At 37.0% G+C, this 24,883-nt stretch overlaps 1 protein-coding gene across 3 annotated transcripts in view; it reads right to left on the reverse strand.

Moving 5' to 3' along the window:
• Positions 1-24,883, reverse strand: part of PRKCE (protein kinase C epsilon) — a 269,340-nt gene that overhangs the window by 173,787 nt on the left and 70,670 nt on the right. The window contains exon 1 of one of the 3 annotated variants that reach the window (XM_052685450.1): positions 24,778-24,802. The exons of the other annotated variants lie outside the window; for them this stretch is intronic. The gene's annotated coding sequence lies outside the window, so the exon portion shown is untranslated. Of the gene's footprint in view, positions 1-24,777; positions 24,803-24,883 lie in introns of those variants that run through there. 3 annotated transcript variants of the gene reach the window in all.

Consider the following 24,883-nt stretch of genomic DNA (forward strand, 5'->3'; position numbering starts at 1 on the left):
GAAGTTCTCATTATAATCCTTATGTATTTTATACACATCACCAATTCTACACACTGCTGGTTTTGCATATCTTAGTGGTGCCCCCACACACTATAGACAATTTTTGAAGTCGCTCATCTCTCAAAAAAGAAACTAACTAAAACACTACACAATCAATAGCTCTGAATGCCACGTTGCAAACCTCACACAAATGCATAGACTGTGAGCGAAGCCAGTGTGGTGCTCATTAATCTTATTTTCATTCTGTTCTGGTAAGTAAAGCACACATAAAATTGCATGGTACTGCTAGGGTACTTCAAACACCAATGGCTTTGTCTGCCAGGGTCTGTCTCATTTTCCACTACTCCACCCAGAAGCAGAGCAGCCCCAGCACTGGGCACCATGAGGCCGGAATGGAATGTGGGCCTGGTTTCTAGGACTTCATGAGCTCTGCTGCCCAACAAGCAAAAGCAAGCAAGGAAATGAGAAAGGATGTACCCCCAGAAGGCTCCTTCTTTCCTCAAGTGGAAACATAGCAGGACTACAGGTCCTCCTGGACAAGGTCAGAGGAGAGAGCATGCACCTCAATGCTGCCAGTCAGCAGCTCCTCACTGTAGGAGTCCGATGCCTCTCCTAAGCAAATGCAACACCACCTGGGACTCACAATCAGAAGCGGGTGTCATATACTCTCACATCACCATGTTACACTTCATGTTTCCCCATGCCAACAGAGAAGGTGGGTCTCCTTCTACCAATGCCAGTCACCTCAATTGACACCAACAAGACAAAGATGCTTCCCATTAATAACCTGGTAGACCAGTCAGTTCATGTTTGAAAATTAACAATTAAATGAGTATACAAACCAGAACTCATAACATAAAGTATACTTTGATCATTTTGACTGCCACAATTTCAATGTAATTATTAATGATGGTAATTCAGAAGCTTGATAACTAGACAACTTACTACATCACTCGGGGAGAGTATCACATTTATTTATGATACAAATGCACAACTGACCATCAAATGAAATTACAAATCTCAGGACTGTTTTGCCAAGAACTGGTTGGTTTTCTTCATAAGTTGGTTTTCTTCATAAGTGAGATTCTCCAAAAGGACAGACAACATTTGGAGTACACTGTAGATAGAAACTGTCCATATGTGCTGTAATGGACAACCAAGCCCAGTGCTCTGCCCTGCTCTACCCTTCCGTGTCACAGTCCTTCTGCTTCCAACTTTCCCTCAACATCTAAGAGGATCTCGTCTGGGCACAGCTGCTGAATAAATCAAGGTAACTCATGATCCTCCCTCCAGGAGATAGCTTGCCACAAAAACTCTTTTGTGCCTTTCAATAAAGAGCCAGTAGAAAAATTCACAGCTCTGATGTCATCAGAACAACAAACTAAGCACATTACCTCAGCAGCTGTATTTTAAATAGATCAAGTAGGAAATAGGTGTTAGCAAGATCAGCGGTAACTCAGAGGAGGGAAAAATGAAAGTGCAGTCAAGTGTTATTCCATTTGTTGAATGTTGAGTAAAGTCATCTTTAATTTCTGAGCTGGCAGCATGAGGCTTTTTTTTTTTAGTTTTAATTTTTGTTTTAAATAAAGCTACTGAGCTTGAAATCTCTCTCCTACCCTTTTCCAATTTTTAAATGCAGAATGTTAGAAGATCAGAAGCACAAGTGTATGGATAGACTTTGACGCCTGTGCTGAGGGCAGCTTTTGAAAAAAACTGCCATAGTTCTCAACAGATGGCTGTATTAAAGATGCATGTCAAATATTCTGCTTGTATCAGCATTATATACTGTTTGGTTAAGCTTTAAGTACTTGCTGCAGTTAAAATCCCTGCATACGCACACACAACCCTAACTCTACTCTGCAGAACAGTCATGCAGCTGAAGGAACTGATGACTGTCATTATGAAGTTTCCCTTCTACTCATTTAATCTCAAACAGCTTTAAAAGGAAAAATTGGTGCAATGAACACAAGTTTCCATTATGCATCATATTGTTGAAAATTCTGCCTAATGATTGCAATTCAGAATTTTTGCTGATGCACCAAGCAGAATATGTATTTTTTTTTTTAATAAATAGGGATTCTCTTCTACAAAGGAAAGATTTTCCTGTCTTAAAATACTGTATTTCCAGTGAAAATGAAACGGGCATTTTCATTAACATATTTATAAAATATTCCTATGTCATTTCAGAAAGCATCTATGCTGACAGTCTCATCAGTTACATGAATTGGTACTTTCAACAGGAGCAGGCAGTTCAGTTGCTTCAGCTGACCTATTGTATAACAGAACACCCATCACTACCCCTCATCCTCTCAAAAATAGTAGAATCCCCCAAACTGTTGAGAAACCTTATGATCTTAGGTCCTTCACATGTAAAAGCCAGTACAGAATGAAGAGGACTGATTCTAATTATGCATAACACATAATTGAATGCCTAGAAACACAACGGTATAAATACTCAAAAGCAGTCAGGCTACTAAAATAAAAACTGTGTGATTTTCTTTCAATCTATGCATTAAACTGTACTTTGAAAAAACTGCAGACTGTACAGTGTCATTTCAACAACAGATACATATAGCACAATTTTTCCAGTAGTTCACTGTAATACTATATACTAATATCAATAATAAACCTGTGTCCGATGGCTATAGAATTTCCAAATTCCGCTGAATGTAACAGACATCCTCGAATACAATGGAAATATAGTCTAACCACAGCAGTTCTGATTTTCTCCTCTATTGTCCCACCAAAAACTCTTCTCCCTGAATGCAGCCAGGCATTTATACATGAAGAGAGGTGCTATGAGAAGATATCTAAAAAGACTGGTAAAAAGGGCAACAGAAAAGAAAGAAAGATGCAAACGAGGAATGAAATCAAAGAATTGATACAAAAGAGCTTTCCTGTTACCAGGATATATTGAAAATACATCCCTTATACATGTCAATGACATTCTCCACAAGCAACCAAAGATGGAACAACTGAGCAAATCGTTTGATTGTAGAAGTGTTTTTGTTTTGTTACTGGCCTATGCTACTGTTGTGGAACTTGTTAATATACAGAGTTATAGTAGGTGGAAGATTAATTGCAGAAGTACATTAAACAATTTCTATGTCACTAAAAAAAATATTTATGTTGCAAGTATTGAGATTGATACAACAATCGGAAATGGAACAATTCACCAATCTTGGAAAACTTAGGCATACATAAGACATTGACAGTTTGTTTCAGGGAACAAAAGGCAGCCATCTATAAAACTAGATATACTTTCAGAGGAAAAAAAAAAACCATGATGAAGTTATGGCTAAGTTTCAGCATATTGAAAACATTTATATAGTTTCATAGTCATTAATGGATTTTATTTTCAACACCCTTTTGAGTCAGTTCCCAATCTGTAAAGAAAAAAAAAAAAAGATACTCCCGAAAGTAGAAGCTGGACTCAATGACTTGCCAGAAATTCACACAAGAAATCTACAGTTAAACCAAAACCAAATTCTAATTTCTGGAGACTGAGACTGCCCACTGAATCATCTGTCCTATTCTTCCCTTAAGCTTCACTTTGTCAAGCAATGCACATCCTGTCTTTCTGGTATATCAGACAGAGACATTTAAGTACTGTTTTGTTTGTTTTTCTTTTTTGTTTTTTATTTTTTTCTTTTTTAAACACAAGTTTAATGGGTACACCTCTAGGACACAACTCCTCTTTTCTTCCATCCAGTTACTAGTCACCAGTGGGGAAAAAAAAAAAATAAAAGCAATCTCAAAAAAAAATTGCTTAAATCTCTCTCCAACATCCCAAAGTAGCTAACTCTTATGCAAAACTGAAGTAATGCAAAATTTTGTCATTGCATGCAGAAGACATGAAAAATAACTCAGCCTTTCATTAGTTTGCTTTCTTCAAGCTTTTAATTCATAAGTGGTCTTCTGAAAAACTGAGTTCTAAGCTTTTTTCTTTAAGAGAAGAAGCATTATAATTCCTACTCCCTAAAGATATGCAACTCTGGCAGGATTCTTAGACAAGCAATCTGCTGAGGGAACTATACAAACTCTAATCCTATAAGGAACTATAGGGACAAGGAAGATTAAGAATATACTATCCTATTATTTGAGTTGCACTGATAGTTCACATTTGAATATGAAGACTTTGCATTCTTGACCAGTCTGAACAGATCCATTAACACTTGAGACTGCTTGTTTTCACTTCAGCTGGTAGCCCCAGCACAAAGATTTTGCATGTACTATGGAGCAAATCAAGACCTGTTGTAAACAAGTAATAAAACCACTATCTTCAGTGGGATTCATGCCACATTATCATCAGTTTTCATTTGACCATAAACAACAACACAGGAATGTCATCTAAGATTAAGCACATTGTATTTATTTCCACGCTAACTTGACTCGAGATAAATTTAAATATTATCATTGACACAGAACTGAAATCTGGAATAAGTAGTAACTAAATAAATACATTTTTCATAACTGAATTTCCTAGCAGTCCAATGCTTGAGGAAGCTTTTTTTTTTGTTTGTTTGTTTTCTCTTTATTTTCCCTATGTTCCCTATCTAGGCAAAACACAAAATACAGCAAAAACTCTTCAACTGCAAAGATGTTTAGGATTTTGGCTACAGTAAGAATACAAATGGTCTGTATAAGCAACAGAAACAGGAAGACTTAAGTCAAAACCTGCTTTGCACCTCTTGTTGTCATGTTCTAGGATTATCTGATATTTGGATAGCTTAAAGCATAAACTTCCAAGCACATGATCTACCACTGCAGATGGTTATTTGAATTACAGAGGACTTCAGAAGTCAGTATGCATTAACCCATACTGGACATACTACAGCATTACAAAGTTTCTTTTCGAACAACTTCCCTGAGAGATTCTTCAAACTGAATAAATAACCCTGTAAATTCTGGGGGGCTGCAACTTCATTTTTTGAGAAGCATTTATATCTCCAATATTTATTGCATACCATTTTCATAAAGACTGTAAAATAATAATATCAGAACTGTAGTAATCTAGTAAAAAATGACTGGATAAAGAAGCTGTGCTATTCCTTTGTTCTTGAACCAAACAATGTTTTCTGCTTCAACTTAAGTAGTTAATAGAGATTAAATTTTAACTTATTTAACAGAAAACATAACATTAATATCATTAATAAATAGTAACAATTTTCAGTATATTCAAAGTGAAAACAAAGTACACCTGACAGAAACAATGCACTAGAAAACAGATTAAATTCGTACACTTCCCCCAACATTCACACCCAAGTCCCCTAGCAAGCTCAACTAAAACTGACAGCTTCGCAATAGGCTACATAAGGTCAACAAAATAGAGAAAATGTTAATAAATACCCGAAAGTGAACAGATTTTACAGGATGCATGATTAATTAAATGAAGTAAACTTGACTTTTAAAGAAATTGCACAGAGAACATGGTAATATGTTGAGTAAACTTCCCTTGAACCTCTGTTTACCTTCACTCTTTTATTCTCCACTGCCTCTTGCTCTTCTGGCCAGAGAAATCAGGTCCCTACCAGAGCCACAAAGTTCACAAATCTGCCTTTCATTATAAATGTTACATATTTGATTTTTATAATTACAGAGAAATTTAACACAGCTTGCTGCATTGTAATTAACCACAATGATATACATAGAAGTTAAGACATTTCGGCCACAGGGGATTGTATCATTTATTTACTTACACTCAAAAGTCAACAAAAAGACATCAAACATCTTGCATGACCTACAGAAAAGATCAAACACTTTCCAGTGCCAGACACATGTACAGACATAATACAGAACAGAAGTAACCAGGGAAAAACAAGTTTCAGCTAAAATAGCAACAGTATTCAGAAATCAATTCTCAAACAAGAAACCTTCCATTACTTAATATAGCATATACAGATATTCAATGAAGTGTCCCAAACGTGACTTTGATCTTCCATGACCTCAAAAGACCTCCCAGGCACCAGTGGAAGAATATTTTTGAATGCACAGAATTATACAAACGCATGTGTTTGCACTCAAGCACACACATCACTCAAAAAATAACACACTTATTTTCTGTATTACAGGGTAAAACAACGTTTGTGGATCACTGCATTGGTCTAGAGTGTTCAAAGTTCATTTTCTGGTAGAGGCCAGAATGTGAACACAGACAGATGACTGTATTTACATACAGCAAGATAGCACAGCAGTACAAATGGTTGCAATGGCATCAAGTAGCACGACCACACAAACATCACTGCAGAAAACCAAGTTTTTGACTCTGTGATCTGAAAAAGGAAAAAAAGAATACCTTCACTTTCTCAAAATCTGCAGGTAGAACTGGAGCATGTACAGCATCAGATCTCTGCCACAGCCCAACCTAGAGATCTTCATTTCATCTTTTTCATATTGAGAATATAGTACTAGAAAACTGTGTCTGTTTAACACAGTTCTATGCCCAAACATGTTAAGGTTTTTAACATCTGCTGTAAGAGGTTAAAGTATCTCTCCTATGAAGAAAGGCTGAAGGAATTGAACATGTTCAGCCTGAAGAAAAAGAGGCTTGAGGGAGGTCCCACTGTGGCCAGTACTTGAGGGGAGCTTATAAGCACGAGGGAGAGAGGGAGACTGACTTTTTTCTGAAATGCAGTTTAATCAGTAACAGGAAAATATTTAACCTAAATCTCCCCTTTTAGTTTTTTTTTTTTTTTTTTTTTTTTTTTTTTTAATACTAAAAACTTTTTTTAAAAAGGGGAAGTTTAGATAAAATTTTAGGAGGAAATTCTTTACTCAGAAGATGGCGAAGTGCTGGCACTGGCTCCTCAGAGATGCTGAGGGTGCCCCATCCCTGGAGACATTCAAGCCTTGCTGGACAGGGCCCTGGGCAGTCTGATCAGGTAGGGGGCAGCCCTGCCCGTGGCAAGGGAGCTGGAACTAGATTGTAACTAAGGTCCCTTTTAACCCAAGCCTTTCTATAGTTCTGCATAAGGGTTAATAAGAAGAAAATAAATCAGAGTCATTTACACATGACAAGAAGGAGGGGTCAATAACCTTAAGAGAACTGATCTCAGACTACATTCAGGGCATTTAGCAAACGAGTGTGAGAATCACACCAGCCTAAGTGGTTCAAGCATGTGCGCATGCTGGTTTGTAGGCTTATTTAATACAGTGCAGTTATTCTGAGTACGTCAATGTCTGCAGCTATTATGGCTTATTTCCCTAACTTTAAGCTATACAGTATGTATATCCACTGTAATATCCTGTAACCGTACTAGAAATGGAGGTTGCATTGTACTAGTACAAAAGTACAAAGAAGCAGCACCAGCCCAGAGGTAAAATGAAGTAGGATGAGCATGAGTTGGGTTTGGCTAAACCAAACTTAACTAGATTGAGCAAAAGCTAAAGACTGCATAAAGACTTGGATTTGAAACATCAGCTAAACATACGTATTTCAAGGAAAAACAACAGCAATCATTTTTCACCTTACAATCAGTTAAGTCTGCTGGGGAAAGTGATATTTGATTTAAGAATAAAGGAACTCCATCACATGGCAAGAACTGATTTGTAATTTCATCACAATGCCTTTCAAAATCTGTTCTTCAACATACTGCAGCTAGCCCAGTGGCACTCTCTAGTCTGTAGGGAAATAATTAGCTGGCAAAAATATTTAAAAATATCTCCTACTTAGCTTATGGACATATTTTATAATGTTGTGATGCAGAATTGCAACCAGAAAGGTTTACTATGCATGTAGGATCAAAACACTGACTTATTGCAGTAAGTCAGATTGAAAAACATATGATCTGTTTAGAGATTTTGTTACAGTAAAATGAATGACCGCTTGCTTTTACATGTAAAGTAAGCTTAGATCTGGTATATTTGTCCAGGCTCAGGAACTACAAAAACATGATGGCTTAACTACACAGACATTTGATATTTCTCCTAAATTTCAATATAAAATTTTGGTGCACTGTACAGAACCCTATCCAGTAGATTATGTGTGTGAAGTCTCCAAGTCTCCAATGATATTTCAAAGCACCCATTTCATTTAACACATTTTTCTTCTCTTTATGATAACACCTTCCTGCACTCTTCTCTTCCTAGATATACCATGGGAAACTTAGATAGTATGTAGTAGGAAATAACCACACAGCATCACTGTGAATAAAGAAAACAACAGTGCTCATTTCTTAGACCTCAAAATTCAGTGAGATTAGCAGCTGGAATACCATAAGTGGCACAAACTCAAACTCTTCCTAAATGAGGTAGGATATCTCCAAAGGCAGGATATAAGTGCTAGGAAACCATAATATTTAGATGAAGTTAAGTTGCCCTTAATTTTGTCACATGTTAATCTAATTTTAGTTCCACGGTTATAAAAAGAGATTCCAGAAATTGTCCATTAACAAACCATGTTTTAAAACAGAAGCAAGGAACACAGCTGACTGATGTCATTGTTTGAGTACTCCTCTTACCTATATTGGCAGGAAAATGTTGCCAGATCAACAGTTGCAAATTAACACACCTTATATGAAATATCAGCAGAAAATGAAGCTCAGCATTCATCTCAGATCTTTCCACAAGAGTTCTGCACCAAGTATTTCAAACACTACTGCATGATTCCCTTCAGTAACTTTCCAGAGAGGTCATACTGAATTTGCAGTCATTAATTAACCAATTAGAAGAAAGCAGCAGGGAACTGAATCAACCTTAGCTCAGATGTAAGTGAAGCTGCGCTGGCTTTGTTCCAGACAAAGAGCAACAAAACTCACATATATAAAAATAAACTAAAACAACTACTGTTTATGAGTTTAAGTTCAGTTCAGCTCCCTGGGAAGAAAGGAGAAAGGCTTTGCCTATCTGCAAGGCAACCACATAAAATGTTCTTTTCATTTGTACTCATGATAGAAATTAATCTTTCACTAGGAAGGAAGCATCTCAACCCAACATGCTGCAAACAAACACACTGTGCTTCTCTCACACTCACTAGGACTCCCAAGCAGCTTGTTAGTCTTCAACACAGCCACCAGATGCAAGCAGAGTTCATCAGCAAGCAAGAGAAAATCCCAGTTGGTAAACTATTCTACTTTACCAAGCTGATTTAGATATTAGTAAGATTTTCATTTCTCTTCAATAAAGTGACTGAAACTACAGAATATGCCGTTATGATAGGCTGGCAGATGGACCTAGAAGCATCTCTGATCTCAGTAAACGGCTATGAATTAAACGCTTTCCCTCAAAATTTCCAGAAAACAAACAGTATTTTATTTGTATAAAACACTTCTAAAAACTAGCAAGACCAGTCTGAAAATTCCCCAGCACTGCAGCCACTCCTTTTCCTGCAGGAGATAGGTCTCTTAATGCTACAAAATCCCTGTTTCACTGCAGTTAGCTGAAGTGCATCCTTTGTCCAATTTTGCCCGATGATCAGTGCTGCAGAAGGGCCAGATGTGACAAGAAACTATCATACCCAAAGCAGATAGATGTAAAACAATATTTCAAAAAGAAAGTTATGCTAAAATTACTTTAAAAATGTTACATTTCATTTTGGAAACAGAGACACACTACCTGTTAAATCTCATTCTTTAATGTTACAGTGATTCTCATTACTATTTCAGCTATCCTACTACATTAAAAGACCGTTTTTCCCCTAACAGGGCAAAGATTTTTAAAAGTAATGAACAACTTCAAGACAATCTTCAAATCAAGACACCAAAAAATTGATGACTTAGAGTTTGTAATATTCCTTCATGGAATTACAAGCTTGTCACCTTGAAATAAAATTACTTAAATTTGGTTATGAAAGAAAAGATTGCAGAAGTGACACAAAAATACTTCTTTTCTAGTTCCAATTTGTTTTGTTTTTAAATTCTTTCTCCAGCAAGCTCTAAGATGAAAGCAGGAATACACAGGCTTCAAGAATAAACAATCTTTTGTCGGGTTAAAGATGGAAGGAAAAAGTATGTTCTACACAAATATTCTCTGCCCTTGCACATATGCATCTGTAACCTTAGCTGCTTTACAACAAACATGAACATTACAATAAACAAACATTGAATGATATACAAACCACAATAGAAAAAAAACAGAATTGGCATCAAGTATTTAAACAAAAGTATCCTTCCTGGAAATAGCTCTCCTACTTACAGCATGCCAAGAATTGCATTGATTCAGAACCTTTGTTCAAGTTATACTAAAAGTTTAAAAGAAACTCAAAAGAAGAAACTATAAAACAGAGTTAAGAAAATAAAAGTGACCTCCAAAAGTATCTTTGTTTTCTATGTTTATTTGTTAGCTTAGAATGGAAGACTTCATTCTGCCTGCACACAAGGTGACACACAGAAATTGGCTGCTATGTGGATCTATCTGCCCTTTTTCGACACAGAGTCCAAACGCAGAGAGCATATGTAGGACACCACACTTGCAGGTACCACTCCTAACCCCCAGACTTCACTGTCCTGGCCCCAAATTGGAAAGGACCATTTAAGTAACTCCCGCAAGAACAATCTTGGAGCTGCCACCTTCACTATGTAGGATAAGCACAGTGAGTACAAAATCGTGTGTGATTGCCCAATAAACTCCATACAGTGCTTCTATGTAGTTACGGTTCATGGCTGTTGCCTAACAGATCTCCAACCTGCTCATAAGTTTTCCAGTGCATCAGGCCAAAACACAGTAAGAAAGTGTGAGTAGCACAGTTCATCACCGTTTCAGACATCACTGAGCTCTGAAGACGCAACACCCTCAATTCTGCTTTACTTTAGCTAGTGCTATGATAAGTTCTTAAGAAACCATTTTGCTGGGTTTTTTAGTTGCTGTTTAAAAAAAAAAACAAAACAAAAAACAACAAAAAACCCAACATGTTCATCTAGCTCTGCTGATGGCTCACTGTGTTTAATTACCATATTAGAAAGATTAATGAAGCTAATTCGGCCAGCAAAGCAGCTATCCTGAAGACTAGAATTATCAGTGATTCACTTGGACTTCCTGGCAGCCTAAGCCATAACAAACCCAGAACAATTCTGAGATCCTCTAATGTCTGCTACAGAATACTACTACAAAACAAAACTGCTCTAGTTCATGCTACCTGTGAGTGAAACAAAAAAGGGAAATCGAGTGAAGTAAAATTTAGTAACTTGGCACATGCTGCCAGGGAAGTCATATTCTATGAGTCAAACCAGACCAGAATGTAACATCTTGAATACAGAGATTACAGAAAAGGAAATGGCAAAAATACCCGCTCCTATTATTACTATTCCTAAAAAGTCAGACAGTAGACTCCACTAATCAGGATTGCAGTACTAGCAAAAGATTCATTCTCATGTATGCTGCACTAATTGGTATGTGGTTAGTATTTACTTTTGTTTGTTGATAAGCTTCAAACTAGAGAAGCTGCAGAGTTCGCACATTAGATACAAATCGACACGGATGTGCAAGATGCTGGCTCAAGATTTTTTAAAGTCTTACCGTGGCTTTTTAGATTTTCAGACAGCTTTGTTTTTTGGTACTTCCTGGAGACAGAAGGGGAGAGGGCAACCTGTCATTTATCCTGCGCTATATTGTAGTGGTGTGGTCATTCCTCTCTAGACTATAATGAAACAGGATGTGTGGTGTCATATACGTGCACATTTCACTTTTTTTTTTTTTTCCCCTCCTCTCTCTTTTTCCTCTTTTAAACAGAGATATTCAGATCTGCATGATTTCCTTGGAAGAGCCTAGAATGGATTTTCAAGTAGAAAAACCATTCAGATTTGTTATGGGAGGGCATAGCTTGTTGCCTGCTTCCTCATGTAAGAAGTCAAACTAATAAATCTAAGCTAATATATTCCAGAAAATGCTTTCAGTCTCTTCCGAAAATACCTTGGGATTAAGGATCTGCTGCATCCCTTGCTAACTGGTTTCATTAGTTTATCACCTTTAATGTGAAAAATTGATGCTTCACTGTTCATTTTCAGCACCCTGGCTTACCATCAGTTCTTATTTTACTCCTGTCAGATTAAAAAGCCGTTTCTCTTTAATGGTTCTTTTATATATCCAAATTAAGTGACTCCCAATCGTTCCTTTTCAATAAACTAACGAGCTCCAAGTTTCTCCCTGGAAAGAATTCTCTCCACAATTTGAATGCTTCCCTATGTTCCACTGCGAGTTCTGCTATTGACCAGCTGAGCACAGACCTTCACTTACCTCCAGGTGCACATTTAACCTCTTACTGGTTTTATTTAGTACATGTAAGGCTCTATAGTATCACATTTATACAATAAGACCCTGATCTTTTTGCTGTTATCTACATGGGAATTTATGAATTCTAAGCATGCTCCCATGTTAGTAATATTATTTGAACTGGTAAATTAACTAGAAGTAAACCACCATTATAGTAGCCTACTGATACACCTTCACATACTTCAGTATCTCTGCATATATCATATCCCAAAAGCAATGACCCCTAATGCTTGATTTACAGAAAAAAATCTTAAATTCCATTTAGGGCTTACAGAATGAGGCACATCTAATTTCACCCAAAAGAGGGCAGAGATGCACCTCACAGCAAGATAAATCTATTTTGCCCCCAGTATATGTGGGCTGCTCCAAAAGTAGTGCCTTTTTTTTTTTTTTAAATGCTGGATCATAACATCAGAGGTGGATGCTGGTGATATTGCAGTACGATTTCCCACCAATATTCCATTATATTGTGTTGCTGTATGGCAGGTGGCAGCAGAGGGGCAGACTGACAAAATTGCATCTGATATGGAAGTAGATAAGAAGCAAAGGAGGGAGCAAAATTATTACAAATGCAGCACACAAGCTCTTGTTCAGTGCTGACAAAAATACATACCTAAGGGTGGAATGGTAGCATCTGTGTTGAAAAACAGATTTGTAGGCAGGAATTTGCTCTATCAAATTATGTTTTTGTGCTCTTTGTATCTGTTGTAGTTTCTATGGAAATAAATAGGAGGGATTACTTTCAGAGCAAATTACATATTTCCTGCTTCAATTTCCAGCCAATCAGTTTTTAAAATATTGCAGACTTCAAAGAGAACAGATAATTTCAAATCTGGGTAAACTGCCATGAAAAATCTGTCATCTGCAACAAGCATGGAGATGGGCACTGCAGGCTGCTTTAGGAATGCATCTAAGCTTAAGATACCTTTTTTCCTTATTCCTCCATCCCCAGTTGACCTACAGTTTTCTTAAGCACTACCACACAGAGTGTGCAGAGATTTCAGATTTGAAGAACCCTATATTCATCTTCTATGGGTTAAAACTTAATTTGTTTCTAAAACAAGTTTGTTTCAAAACCACTCTCCAGTACAGTAACTGAACTGGAAACTACATATTTACATTTTTTAAATCAAACCGTAGAAACTGTTCCCAAAGATCTGATCAGAGAAGCAGCAAGAGTCTCTTTACCGCAGAGATTTCAAAGACAGAATTGGAAGTAAAGTTACCTTTACATCATGGAAAGACAGGTTTTTGGGATACTCCTTTGCAATGCACTGGCTGTTGTTTTGTTTTTCAATCCCCACAGTAATAAAAATGAGAATAATTCATGCACAAGTATGACCTCGTTAGCTGCCTGGGTTACCTCCCTTTAAATAAGGCTCTCAAGGGAATCCTATAGATCTCCATGATGTCTGCCCAACATGCCTGAGTGTGAGTTTTGGACAGTTTCCATTCCTGATTCTCTGATCCTATCCAGTGTGTGCTGCATGTGACTCTGTCAAATATGTTGCATTTTACTTTTCCCAGGAGCCTACAGAGTTTCTCCTTTGGATTGTTTCAGATTTCATTTTCAAAACAGAAGCTGCCTTTAAAAGTGCTTTCAGTTTATCAAACTTGGAAGTCACTCTACCTTCAACAAAAAAGTTCCCCAATTGAAAACCCTAAATGCATACAGGGTGCATGCCAGTGAAGTTCCTAACTGTTGCAGATACAGATGCAGTGGAATTTAATAAACAAAGATATAAATGTTGGCATTCTCATGATTGGACTCAAATAGTAGTTGGTATTTGGCAATAGAGATTCATGGACTAATTCTGGGTAACTCAGTCCACTTTCTCATGTAGTCCTTAAAAAAGAAAAAGAGAGAGTACAGTGTTGGAACTCTGTCTTCAGAATGGAAGTAATAAAACTTAACCAGGAAATTCTGGGGAAAAAAAACATGCAGTTACCTCTTCACTGTTGGAGCTTCTTTAAGACTATTGATTAATTTATATACACATTTTTTGGGGGGTAAAACCTAAAGAAAAACAGGTTGATTCTGAACCCTGATCAGCAATTGAATCTCATTTTCATCTTGGATCATTTAATAAGAAAATAGCTTTTAACACAAGGAGCAGTCCCAACAATAACTCTGGAACACTGCCAGCTGCTTATCAATAGCGTAATAAAGGCTGCTTCCACTTCATGACACGGCTGAACACTTTCTGTGTATCCTAGCAATGAGGAGAGCTGTTGCTTCTCCAACACCCGGCATCCTACATACATTCAAGTAACTTGTATAAGGAAGATACATCCTGAAACACCCTACTCTAGAAGGAGGAGGAAAGCACAGTTCATCAGCTAGATAGAAGCACTCCTAATACTAATCACTGATTTCACATTTCCCTGCAAACTGTAGCCTGGCCTTGGAGGAAGGACCGCTTTTCTGACTGCTATCATGTATTTACCACAAACGGGTACTACAAAGAAATTTTTACGTGGCTTTGCTTAAACAGTATCAAAGAAAGGAACCAGATTTCTCTGATCCAGAAAAGTTTGAACTTAAGACCTGGCTAGCTTAACTAAATTTATTATCATTTAAAAGGATAGGGTTCTCATCCTCTCTTCAATTTTTCTCATTAAAAAAAAAAAAAAAAAAAAAAGAACCATACAGTGAAACATACAAACAACATCAAACATGCTGACATTAAAAGCGACAGAGAAAGATTAGGTTATCTGACACACAGGCACATTGCATGGATTTCACAAGCTATAACAGACCTTTTGGTAAGAAAATAGAAGCACAAAGATAACGCATACAAAGTAGAATCGCCACTGCTTTTAGACCTGATGTTTTACCTAAACAACCAAAGATTCTCATAGATTTTTCAGGTACAAAAGTCACCCAAAAAACTGAAGACTCAGTACTTCATTGAGAATTACTTTCAAAGCACATGGCTTTGATTAAATAACCATGAATCAAGGCACATCATTAAAACAATAAAAAAAGATATCTGTTAAATTCTGAAAACTGGAGCTAATTGTGAGCATTCAAGAATCAGTAGCTCATTCCAGGAACTGCTGTTCAATTAACTTACATTAGAACAGCAACTACTTCAAATACCTTCTACTCTGACTCTTGAATTCTTATTTTATTACAGCTTTTGCTATGAATTTATGCTGCTTTTTAAAAAGATATTTTTATACAAAAAATAACAGTAGCTAAGGAGAAAACATATTACTTGCATTTAGTCATTACCATGTAAGTAATGCTATAGGAAATGAATATGCCTAGCTTTCTGAGAGCCATAAGTCACTTATTTCTGTGCCATGTCAATTTAGAAGAAAATTGTTTATAACTAGGTATGTTTAAGTTACTCAAATGGTACTATTATACATGAAAACATGACTTCTTTCTTGCATGGTTAAGCGATCAGATCCCACAGCAAACCAAAATAGACTTTACTCTTGACTACTATCCCTTCTTTCGCCTTCCCTTACTTCGTATATAAATCAGAACTGCAGAACTCACTGTGGAAAAAACTCTGAATAACAAAGTTTACTGGCAGCCTGAGAGCTTATCTGTTGGATCACACACTGAAATATTGCTAGCTTATGGCAGCTTTGCCCTTCACACCAAATGCAGATGATTGTCAAATACCATTTATAAAGATAAACTGAAAGCCAGTAAAATACACACTATGCAGCTAGCAGGTTCTTCCAGAGAGCTTTGAGACATTATTTGAGGCTGAGACCAAAGGAAGCTTTTGGAGAATATGGCATTGGTCTTACTTGGCTGCAGCCTCGAAGGGACAATGATTCAGTCCTTAGAAATAAAACAGATTGAACTCCAAAGATATCTCAAAGATAATGAGATGCTCAAGAGCAAATTGCCAAACTTCTTACAGATTATAGCCTGTATTAGTTTGGTGCTAGTGACTGATTCTTTTCTAGCCATACTAGAACTGATGGCTCTACTAGATCAACATTCAAAGGGCATCCCAACAATGTCTAGGCTTAGCACAATGTTTAGTTCCACTCTTCCAAATCTCATCCCTCTCATGATCATCTCTCCTACTAAAGAACAGCACTGCAAAAAGGTGCATCATTTTAAAAGAGCATAAAAAGCTAACACACTTCAGGAAAGGATGTTTGGTCTCTAGAGAAAATCAGTGCCTCGCAGCAGAAAAATCATGATGTTATCTATTTCAAAATTACTCTCCTTGAAAATATCCAAATATCTATAACTGGAGTAATGGTTAAAGGTATGTCAACGTTTTCCTTCTGCTTTACATTCTCTTGTTTCTGCAGTGTTGGTTTTACCAAGTGTCTCTAAAGTAATGGCACAACAATAAAGATGACCCACAGTCATAATCAGGATACTTTTATCCCTCAAATGTCTTAAAAGCCATAGGGAGCCATCTCTGGACAGCAGCAACAGAAGAATACAGAGTAGCTTTTGAGAGATGGAAACTTCACTACAAACACTGAATTAAGCCCTGTATTAAACTTTACCCCAGAACACATATTATCACTTCAATGCTTCTGGCTTCCGATCTACCAGAAAACTGTATGTATTTTATAAGGCTCTAAGAATGAAGGTCTCAATGGACCTGTACTTGAGTGTGCTGTTCCAAAGCCTTAGGTTCAATTAATCCACATGTTCTATATTGGTATGCATCACACAAATGCTGTTAATAGAATACCTTGAAAATATAAGAAAAAAAAAAAAAAGAAATCGCACACTATGATAAGTTTTGTAGAACAGATTAAAAGTCGAGATTTGTACTTGCTACTTGAAGAAGGCAAGATAAGAAGCGGAGATATAAGCTGTGGTTTCTACAGAATGATAAAAAACAAAACAAAACAAAAACACTCTCTACTTAGTATATCAGCTACTCGCAAACTGCTATTCAAAAAATTAATCCAGTTTCCTCTCATGAATCTCATGCAGTTGTACTATTCAAATAATACAAGGAAAAATTCATAGAGAACAGAGAACAAGCTTAATTAAAAAAAGGTAGCACACATGGGAAATAACACCAGCCACTAAAACTTCAAATAGACAAATATGGAACACCATTTACAAGCCAAACTCCATTGTGAACAGATAAAATCCCAGAAGATAAGAGGCCTACAGAGACTTTATTATTTATTTCTTTGCAGTTTCAGCTGTGTCACATATTTGCTGTTTTGCAGCCACAAAATTTCTATGTAAACTATCTGATACTTATAAGCTGATGCAATCTCTAAATACTGCTGTAAAAGTCCCTCTAAATCTTGGACTGAGCAAACGGAAACATTACATCTATTAAGACTCTCTTAAGACTTCAGTCATGATGTGCCTACTAACAACACATTAGAAAAGAATTATGATGCAAATCTGCTTGATCCTCATTTGGCAGAACTAAGACTAATAGGTTGAAATTGCAACCTCTGTACTCACTGAATTCCTTTGTTTCTAAAGTTTCAGAAAGGCAAAAAGTTTTGCACTGCTGTACTGCAAGCCAGAAGATTCAAGGAAGAATGCAAGACTTTTTCCTGTGCTGTTATAGAAGACTAAGACAGCATAAAAAAAAGATCTAAATTGATTAACAGTAAGAAATGCAAGCCTTCCCTTAAGAGAAAGCTGATGAGGAGTCTCCTATCACATGATAAAAAGCACTCTGCAATCTCTTGTAAAAACTACATGATTTGATTCCTTATTCTATGTGAAAATAGTTTAGTTTCCTGGCCCAGCAAAATAGAGTCTGGGATTCATAAAGTCTTTGATTTATACACCTGGAGCTGAGAATACTCCCTTTACAAGAAGCCTGGTTTCCTCCATGTTTGTTGTTCTTTCCTGATGTATTGCCCAGGAATTACCTATTGCTTTGGAGAGCACCTCTACTGCTCCAGAATATCAGAATCATGTACACATCCATGACCAGTTGCCACATTAATGAGAAGTTTATAAATTGCTTGTCTATTCGGAGCATGTGTTAGAAAGAGAAAAATCTTTCAAATGCTAAAGCCATAAAATTGTTAGAAGCTGTTTACAACAGAGAAAAGGAAAAAATTACTTCTTAAATTATCACAAGGAATAAAAATAATCAGAAAGTAATCTATATATGAAAGACTAACACTAACTTGAGCATGCAGTGATCTCACATGTTCTTATATCATATTTACTTCATCTGAATTTCACTGCAAATTCAACTGCTGAACTAGCTCCTGCTGCTTTCATACTAACCATGATATTTTTTGCCCATAGCACATAGTGATAAATTATGTCTCTTTACTACACAGATGATAGTCATTCCAAACAAATCCCAAATAGCTTAAAGACATTTATATTGTTTACTGTGAAAAGAAAAGCAATGTGGGAGTAAAAAAGGACACATTACAGAGTCCCCAGAGTCCCAGCAAGCAGCAGAAAACTCCCTCCCATCGACACTTCTCCCCATGGCACACAGATCTCCACAGGAGATTTGGCACTAAACAAATAGTCAGTGAAGCAGAGCATTTGAGGAAATTGCTCTAAGTGACAAAAACTGCAAAACACAAACAATATATCATCCACAGCAAAAGCAGAAAAGTCATTAAGGTTTATTGAAAGTGCAGTACCAGAAGACAACACCTAACACATTATTCATGCTCTTCTACACTTGAATAAAGGACAAAAAGTAGTATCATTCATAAGCTGATTTATCTACATTTGGATAAATTTCATTTGAAATTCACTAAGGCTACACTTTCAAATTGAGTGCTCAAAATCCCTTGCATCACAAGGATTGTGCTCAGCATCCTCAACATGTTTGGAAAAATGGAAAATAAAAATCAACTCAAAATAGCACTGAGTGCCTACACCAGGAGCCCTGAACTTGTAAAGTGAAGGAGAAGCCCAAAATATAGTCTCCAAACCTTCTGACAGCAGTGCCTTCAGCTCAGGTAAAGCATTAGAAGACAGTAATACCAACCCTCAATAGGAGTAACAAATTATCTCTGCAGCAATACTGCTGAAGAACTGTGAGAACTTTTAGCCCCTTTGACATCTACATGATAAAGCACCCATTGCCTGTTCTGTGGAACTTCAAAGTGGATATGGTTTGGCACTTCAAGTAAATGCTTTTTCTTCTCTTCTTGGAAACCACTCACAGGTTTCTGTTTGATTTTAGACACTGCTGGAGAAAACAAATAAGGAATTTGGGACAGGGGAGAAAAAAAAAAATGTAGCTTTTACACTTTGTCTTAAAAGGAAATGGGAGAAATTGTGACATACAACTAGGTAACTGAAAAGAAATTGAACCACCCTAAAAAATACTTCTGTTTTGTTTTCTTTTGAAGACCATTTGCAGCTTATTAAACTGTTGCTTAATGCACACAACTGATGCAAATCAATGTGACTACTTACATGCTTAACACAAATCAGTTCTATCCACACGCACTACATCAGCATCAGGCAAACTAGCCCACGTGTATTAAAATAATAAAACTAAAATGCTCTGTTCTTTCAACTTGAAGAAGAAAACTTGTTACCCCTAGCAATCCTTTTAAACTATCAGTATCATTCAGCTCAAAGCTTCCGAGTATCAGCCATGAAAGCACAAGCACTGGGACTTGCCATACATGCAGGACACAGTAGGTAAAGTTCTTCTCCATGACCAGATTTTGCACACCATGGAGCACACTGAGACTCTCTCCCACTCTGAAATAATGTTTTTCTGATGGTGAGAGCAGTTTATTCACTAACAGCCTCTCTACCAGAGCAGAGCAGATCTGTCTGGCCTGGTTTGATGCCCTTACACCGGGGTGAGGAGTAGTTTCAGGCACAGTAGAAAAAGCACAGGCTTAAACCACAGACTGGGCTGAAGTTGGCACAAATATGATTCGCAGCATTCAAACATAGGAACAAGTATATATCCAAGATTTCTCACTCTCAGCAGGATTCAGCACTCGAGGGCCATTACTAGCCAGCTGGTTGTCCTTCCTTATCAATCTCTAAAGCCTCTAGAGGCACTTCAACTTGTAGCAGAATTAAAAAGTATTTTTTCCACTTTGCTCTCTCAAGAGTGGAGTATTTCTGAATTTACTGAGACAGCTTCTTAAAGACCCTCTGCTTGAAAAACCATACACACACCCCAGAAAAATAACTGCTTGCATTTTAGGATTAATATTTAGAGCAGCAATATGGCATTTGATCAGCCTTGTTACAGTTACAAAGCCCTCAGACTTAGTTTTCTGTATCCAAATGTCAAAATCCACATTTCTGTCAGTTGCTTAGTTTTATAATCTTGATTACGCTTTCACTAAAATACAAAAAACTCAAACCACTTTTACTTATATTACTAGAACTAGTACTTTTATAGTACTAATCCTACTAATTTTGGCCCATGTTCACTAGTTGTGAGTAGGTAAAAAAATTTTTGCATGATAACACAAGAGCTAGAAAACAAAAAATCAGGGTTCTCTACTATTCTATATCCCACTCTATCATGATGATTCAGAAAAAAGAATGTTTGTAACACAACAGAATTGAAAGGATAGTTAAATTGCATTCAGGAGTCCAGGAAGTTTATAAATCCTCATTCACTTGTCATGTAGGTCAGATAGTAACTCCAAGTGATTTTCTTCTATTTAACATCTCCTGTCCAGAGTGCCACAAAGATGAGGTGCATAGAGCATCTTCCTTATGAAAAAAGGCCAAGAGACCCAGGGACTTTCAGCCTGGAGAAGAGAAGGGGAGGGGGGCTTATAAATATCTAATGGGTCAGAATCAAGTGGATGGGGCCAGGTTCTTTTCTATATCACTCAACAACAAGACAAAGGGCTATGGGCACAAACTGGAACTTGCTCTAAAGGTGACAGAGCTCTGGAACACGTTGCCCAGAGAGGCTGTGGAGTCTCCTTCTCCAGAGATATTCAAGACCTGCCTAGGTGCTTTCCTGTGCAACCTACTGTGTTAGAGTTTTCTCAGATTTACTGGAGGACAAAGGGTTAAAATAGGTTTTTGAAAGCAGTTGGCTGATGTTCTCCAGCAGCCTGAACAAACAGGAAGCCCGGAAATGAGTGATAATTGTTAAATAAGAGCTCTTAAAACACCTGCTTAGCTCTAACTGCTAACTATTAAACCATTATAACAAGTTAAAAACAAAATTCCCTCGAGAGATTTCCACCTGCTTTCTCCATTTATTTTCTCAATTTACACAATGAGATATTCAGAAACACCCAGTAGATTTGGAAGTGCTCCCTCCAGAACCAAGCAGAAGCCGAGAGTTTCTGCGTTCAATAGCTCTCCTAAAGCAACACAGGCACTTGCATCCTTTTGCCTTTCAGGGACATGCAGCTAATTGTGTGTCAGCACATTGCTTCTGCACATTCCATGCAGAGTTCTTCCAAACGTGACCATACGTCATTCTCTCGTGGACAGATGTTGCGTAGACATTCATCTTAAACAGAAGGGAAGTTGTTTTCCGGGAGAGCCCAAACACCAGAAGTACACCATTTTATAAGACCATAAAGGGAAAAACAAGGGCTTAGACTTAATGGAAAGGCTTTCTGCATTGTCAGTCAGAAACTCAGACAGAATCATGCTTAGCTAAAAAAAAAAAAAAAAAACAACAACAAAAAAAGCAAACAAACAAAAAACAAACCACCATGCAAGATTTAACACAAACAAATACACACACAAAAAAGAAGACGAATACTTTGAATAAAGTACAAGTGGCAAACAAAAATCCCATAGCTGTTTGGATTGCTGCCATGCCTGTTTCCTCTGCTTGATCTGCCTTCTTTTAAGGGCAGTAGTACAGTTTCTGGGAAGGTTTTGACGGCCACTCAGTTATTTTGAATTTCATACAAACACTTTTTATTATATTAAAACCAATACTCTTGGAAAGAGCAAAATAGTTCTTTAGGATTTACATGTCTGTATACACCTTGTTTCATCCAATGCCCTCCATAAACAGTTCTAAAAATTAAGAATATTCTCTCCCCAAATTTCCAATAAGCAAGCTAAGGAAGAAAAAGCAATTCATCTACAGAAATTTTACAAGTCAGTTTGTAAAAAAAAAAAAAAAAAAAAAAAAAAAAAAAAAAAAAAAAAAAGAAAAAAGTTATTTATCTGGAAACAAGCGGTCCATCCATGCACCCAAGCTCATTTTCTCCAAGCAGAAATCAGATTCTTTGCAATTGTATTGATTTTCAGGGAAACAGTTTGAACTTTATTTCCTTTCTTCCTCAACGGTCAAAGCTACAGAAATATAAAATGGCACAAAAAGAAGAGAGTGATTCTAAAAGGAATGTGAGCAGCTTATCTGGATTTAATCATCAGTAATTTGACATTTTAAGTCACTCTAGTACCTACGATAGTTCAAACTGCTATCCATTTCCACTTGCAGTGAAAAATAATTATTTAAAAAGTGTTTGGATAAGTTTACATAGTTCCATAATTGTCACTTTCTAGAAGTTTATAAACTGATAACTTTTTGACAAGAAGCTATAATTTAAAGCAAACATATATTCAAAAAGAAAATTAGCTGCATTATTACAACAGCTTATGAACAATTTACGATTTGTGCTATTAGCCTAGCCAGGACAATTGTAATTACACTTCCCACCCAAATTACCACTGGCTCTGTCAAATGGAAAAATGACAGTAACAAGTCCAGAAAGATCTTCCCTCTTCAGAAAAAAAAAAAAATAACAAAAAAAGCCCCCAAACAAACATGTTTCAAATTCATACACTTCATCCTGTTTTAAGTAAAAATAATCAGATTTTAGGTTATACAAACGATCCTAATCTACGATACAAAACAGTATAAGATTTATCAATTGTCTACCAAATTCATCTGTGAATGCTGTTCTAAGTGACACTGCAGTAACAGCTCTCCTTTCCATCTTTTCTCACCTTTTGCTTCAGGAGAAGGAGCTCTTTGAAACAGTAACCACCTGCATGCATCCTAGGCATTGGGTCTCCAGCCCACAGCACCAACAGGTGCTACTTGGTAATTCTGCTACACAAGAGCATTAATATGCCTTAATTTTTGTTTGGCCAAAGTAGTCCAATAGTTGGGCTAGATGACCTCTGAAGATCCCCTTCAATTGAATTATTCTACATATTCATTTGGTTAATAAACCTATCATCATATTGTAGATACCGATACACAGGACAGTAACTACCTAAATTAGCTTGTAGCTCTCCCCAAGCACTCCCTAACACCAGCTCCACAGCAAGCCCCTGCTTACTTTTGCTGTACATCCTGTAGTCACTGGGAATGAAGTATGTGTTGCCAATTAGCCTTGTTAACACCCCCCCATGAAGCTCCTGCTGCTCTATTAAGCCATATTGTCATATTGCTGGCAGCACCCGTGGGGTGTCTGTCAGTTTGGGACAAGGCTTCACTTTTCTCCTCCTTGACACCACATGGGGCCAATTCCACTGTATGACCAGTAAGAAATAGTAACATAGGGAATTAGAATAGAAAAACAAAATTAGAATTCCCACAAAGAAAGCCTGGAAAATCTCAACAGAGTGAACAGCCACACAAACAAGGCTGGAACAGATAAAGAATGCGCCCTAATTAAAACTGACTAATGCTTCTGTAACACTGTTGGTTGCTCTGCTTTTTTCTGCATTCTGTCAAAATTTCAAGTGCTAAATCAGTCATGACTTACACATACATCTGTATTTTTCATCCATAGCAACTGGTGCACTTATGCATATTAAATACTTTACAGCTACTGCAATACTTCTAAGCTTTGCTGCTCCAATAAAACATTCTCTGACTTATATAGCAATAACATTTTTCAACCCAATTTTCATTTCACTGAGAACCTGCCTGAAGAAGGACAGATTTAAAAACTACATCATAGCTCCTGAAAGCCTGGCTATTTCAACAACATCCACTGATTCCTGCTCTGCTAAAATCTCATGTCAGGCTCCATAAATCCACTCTAAACACACTAAACACATAATTCTTAGTGTAGAAAAATAAAGAAACAAACAAACAAAAAAAAACAATGCAAATAAGCCTGCTGCAATGGGAGGTAACCAGCTCCAAATTACCACATGCTTTTCATCTGTTTTGCCCTTCATTCAGGATTTAAATTGAAGTATCTTATGTTTGATTAAAAAAAAAAAAAAAAAAAAATGCTGCCCTTGCTATATGAAAATCAGTTACAGTCTCTTCAAAATTTTGACTATGCTAAAGGGCTTTGAATGTCCAATTCAAAGCATTTCCAGTTCATGTCAATAAATACTTCACAGAGAAAAGGAAAGTTACATTACTCCCTGCCCAGGGAGGTGGTGGAGTCTCCCTTCTCTGGAGATGTTCAAGACCTGCCTGGATGCCTACCTGTGTGACCTGATGTAGGGAACCTGCTTTGGCAGGTGGGTTGGACTTGATGATCTCTGGAGGTCCCTTCCAACCCCTACAATTCTGTGATTCTGTGATTGTAATTATCACACAGAACCTTGTGATAGAACAGGATGGATTGCTATGGCATACACGAATCAGTTAATCTTTAGAAAACGGCTGTAAAAGATTGAAGCACCCCATATATCTATTGTGCTACTTGAACCTATGAATCTTTAGCTGAAGGTTTTTGCCTTACATCTGTGCCGCTGTTCCAGCACTCCACAGTGATCCAGCACAAGGCACAAAAAAGCCAAGTAAAAGAAAAATTTAGCGTATCACCTTTTCCAAGCTATAATTGCCAA

The sequence above is a fragment of the Tympanuchus pallidicinctus genome, unplaced genomic scaffold (assembly GCF_026119805.1).
Source record: "Tympanuchus pallidicinctus isolate F22 unplaced genomic scaffold, pur_lepc_1.0 scaffold1, whole genome shotgun sequence".
Lineage (NCBI taxonomy): Eukaryota > Metazoa > Chordata > Aves > Galliformes > Phasianidae > Tympanuchus > Tympanuchus pallidicinctus.